The sequence below is a fragment of the Meleagris gallopavo genome, chromosome 3 (assembly GCF_000146605.3).
Source record: "Meleagris gallopavo isolate NT-WF06-2002-E0010 breed Aviagen turkey brand Nicholas breeding stock chromosome 3, Turkey_5.1, whole genome shotgun sequence".
NCBI classification, from domain to species: domain Eukaryota; kingdom Metazoa; phylum Chordata; class Aves; order Galliformes; family Phasianidae; genus Meleagris; species Meleagris gallopavo.
In genome coordinates this window covers 35,742,391-35,746,486 of record NC_015013.2, presented here as the reverse complement: position 1 = coordinate 35,746,486, position 4,096 = coordinate 35,742,391, and the positions used below count along the sequence as shown (strand labels likewise).

The following is a 4,096-nucleotide window of genomic DNA, read 5'->3' as shown; positions in this document are numbered from 1 at the left end:
GATTAGGGAAATGGTAAATGTGCTAGGCCTCTCCAGTGGTCATTTAAGACCATTGTCGTTTCCATGTTTGTTGTCTCTAGCACAGGGAAGACAGTCATAAATGTAGAAGTAACTTAAAAATTAAGTTGTCTAGTGATGCAATCAGCTGAATGTTCAAAGCAGATCTGCTGAATCTGAGGCATTCAGGACAAGATTGTTCTTATTCGCTTTTGTTCACTTGAGTTTTCTCAGTCCAAACTACACGTTGCACATTATGCTTTCCTGTTACAAGAGAAGCAAGGCTTACTGGATGCTAAGAAAGCCCAGTCAGTGACAGGAGTCCCAGTCATGATTTCATTTACATAAACTGATGACCTCCAAAAAGTGCTCTTAGTCAATACCACTGGTGAAAAACCCTTTACAGCAAAAGTTCAAGGACCTTTTTCGTCCTATTTGTGTGGCTTGTGGAATTGCAGAGAAAAGAAAGGAATTTGGCTATCAGCTGGATTTCATTTCACAACCTTTATAATCCCAGCCTGAATAGTCATAACCAAAAAATCCATTAGGAATTCATGGCCTGTAGAGCTTGACTGTTCAACTGACAACATTTATCATGAGCTCTTTGCAAAATCATATGAGATTTCATAACAGGTGTCCACTTCGCGCAGGTCATCACCACAGTGGCCTGTGTCAAAATCCATTATACAGTAGCTGAAAGCTATACATACGTGTTGCCAGCTACCTCCTTTTGCAATGTGTGGTGGAATGCAGTGAGAAATAAGCAGAAGGCACAAAGTCTATGTCTGAACTTTCTTCTGGTTCTGAATTTCTCCCCCAGAGTTGAAAAGGAGATGGAAGCATTGAATGAAAATTCAGGAAACCTTCAAATTTGCTACAAAGAGGGAAACAAAGAACCATGAGCATAGGTTTTAATAAAAGTCTAACAGATTTTATTATTATTTAGATGTCACTTTTAAGCAAAACATAACCATCTAAAATTCCACTTACTCTTCCTGAATTTTGTATCAGTTTTGTAGGTTGGGCTGCTTTGATGTGTAATGAGTCTCTTGTCTGACAATTCCTACTGTCCCTACTGATTGTAAAATCATTGCTCCTGGGAAAACAAAGTTTACATGTTGATAAGTGGTGAAGGAAAGAACAGGGCTGTGATGAGAAAGTATAGCTACTCTTCTCACTTCCCTCTCATGCTCTCTCTCTCTCTAAGCAGAATAATTCACATTCTTGCAATTTAGAGAAAAGTTTCTAAGTCCTCTATTTGGGAACATATTTCAGTTTCTCCTGGGAGCTAAAAGCAGTTTGCTGCGCAATGCTTCAGACTCTCACAATGACTGATTTTCTACTTCCTTCTCTTGGGGTAGAATCAATGACGTTAGGGTAGGTTCCAAAAAAATTTATTGGAATAGGAAAAAAAAAGACAAAAATAGTTGAACCCATTTAATAGCCGTGATATCATTTTACTGGCTTCCTCTCTCTGCAGGGCATATGTCAATGGTTGATTTTGTGCTTGGAGACCCAAAGGAAGGGTCTGTAAAGACTTCTTACATCAAAAAGAGCACCCCAGAGACAGCTGTCCCTGATGATATTAACTGAAAAGATACTTGCAAACAGGGTGATGAAAAGCTCTAAAGAATGGTGGAAAGTGACCAGGCTGAATGACACCTTGAGACAGGGAAAAAGATTCCTAGAATTGGGAGAAAAAGCGTGAATTATTTCTATGAAGGACAATGCAATAATATTTTTAAATAATATTGGAAATCATTCCTATTGCATTGAGTTTCTTAAAAACTGGATGATTTACAATGTCTGAGCTTAAAATGAGAATGTAAACAGTACTTAGTATCTGAAGAAGGAACATTAATTCATTTGTTTCAGGATCTTAAAACACACATGGATTTGCTTTGTTCTGCCTGCATGAGGAAATCATCTGCTAAATTAGCAAACAGTACTTGCTCTGCCAAATCCAATTTTCACATCTTAACTTCTTCTAGTAATGTTCTTTCCTACTTGGACCTGCATCAGCTCCTGTTACCACAAAAGCAAAGGAAATACATTTTGGAATATACCATGGCATTCAAAAGACTTGGGCTTTCTTAGAACAATAATATCCCTGAGTAAAAGTTTTCTATCAACATTCCATGTTAAAGTCAGAACTCTACATCTCTGAGAGGATCAGATGAGACTAATTAACATGAAATTGAGTGGATGAAAAGAGACACCTACAAAAATTCAGAGATAAAAGAAAATACCTCTTACAAATGCTGAATATTAAGGAGAGGTTAATTTTGGTGATTTGCTAATTTCTGAGTCCTACCAAAAGTATTTATTTTTTCTTATGACACAGAGAGCAATGAGTCCTTTCATTATTCTACCTCAGGGTCTTGTTTTCATTTTTTTTGCATGTCTCAAATTAAATATTATTTCTGAAAACAAATACTATCGAGAGATCTACTCACATCTAGCTTGATGTATTTTATGCCAATGAATGTGACATTTAAAACAAAATTATTTTGAAAATTCAAGCCTTCAACAAAAGAAGTAAAAAATCCCCAAAAAACCCACTTTATTGCAGGTATAAAGTTCTTCTGCTTCTCGCTGTTCTTACTACCTCCTATGGCCATGATGTTAGAAGGTGTCAGTGTTCCCTGCTATGCTGACATCATAGAGCTAGGGTGGTGACACACTGCCCATTCACCTGCTGGAAGAAGTACCTTCATGCTGTGCAATTCCTCTTACCTGAGAAAAAAAGTTTTTCCATACTTTCAGCATGCAGAGGCAGTCAGATTGAATAGCTATAGTTCTTCAGCGTAGGTGAACAAAAAGGGAAGAGAAGAACCAAAAATAGTATCTACTCTGAGCGCATGCAGGTTTTGCTGCTTCTACAGCACACTGTATCAACACTGCTCCACAAAATGGCAGCTGGCTGGCAGGCAGTAGCTTCTGAGAAAGATGACGTGATACTCCTGGAAAATTAAACAGCTGCCATGGAACTACACATCCTGCTGTGCTGGCTCCCAAAATGTAGTCTCGGGGTGGGGTGAGGTAGGGGTGTGTACTGTGGTTCAGGGCTGAATAGCCTCAGAGACATATGCTTGGGAACATAAGGAGATATTGAGCTAGGATGGCATCAGGTAGCTGCTGCCCTGAACTCTTAGAGCCTGGTGCATTGAGAGCAATACATTTCATATACTCCAGCACCTGAACAAAGTAAAATTAGTAATAAAGTACCACTAGTTTGCTGTTTCAAACATCTTCCACCTTATACATATTCTTTTAAAGCAAAACAAGCAATAGCTTTTACCCTTTTGAGGGAGAATGAAATGTAAGAAGGGCAAGGAAGGGAAAGATGATAAGATTTTCATTTTTGTGTTTTAATTCAATATAATGGTTCTGTTCCCAAGCTTTAGGCTAATTGCTTGTTCAAAGTGGAAAATGGCCCAAATTTCACAAATGACCATGAACTTTAAAGGCCTGTGATGCTGAGGAACTGTTACAGATTTTATTAAGCAGAATCTTATTTTCTTTTCTTTCATGCCACTGTGTCTTCATACCTCTGTGGGGTGCAGCTCCCATTGTGAAAATCTGAAGTCAGTAAATATAGCTACAAAGTGTGCAAGAATGTTTCAAATTGATGGGAAAAAAAAAAAAAAAAAGGCAAAAAAGCAGAGCAACATACTATATAGCCAAATGAACAACACACAGTTATTCTTTGATTGAGAAGTCCCAGTAAAAAGATGAAATTGCACTTGGGTAAAAAATAAAATAAATAAATTTTTAAAAAGGCCCCGGCTCTTGGAAAATCTGCCCTTAATTTAGCTGAGAATAAGGATTCCTCCTCTTCAAATGGATGGAGTATGGTAAATTTGCTACTGCGAGAAGAAGCTTGTATAAGATATTAGCTACCAGGTTATATACTCTCTTCTAAAAAAACCTTACAGTGTCTCCTTAAGTGCAGACAGAGGTAGCCAGCAGACAGTGTACAACATGTGTAACTCTGGGCACTGAGAACTTTGTGAGTCTGCCAAAAACTCATCTCATTAGTGTGCTTTGCAGCTGTAGAACAACCGTTTGGCTGAAATGATGTAGGCTGAATATAAAA

General features: G+C 37.9%; 1 long non-coding RNA gene across 1 annotated transcript; it reads right to left on the bottom strand.

The window, feature by feature from the left end:
* Window positions 1–506: 506 nt before the first annotated feature.
* Window positions 507–2,642, bottom strand: LOC109366969. Its single transcript, XR_002113683.1, has 3 exons — window positions 2,560–2,642; window positions 988–1,093; window positions 507–871 (listed from the first exon to the last, which is right to left on the bottom strand). It is a non-coding gene; the product is annotated as an uncharacterized LOC109366969 (long non-coding RNA).
* Between the last annotated feature and the right edge of the window lie 1,454 nt (window positions 2,643–4,096).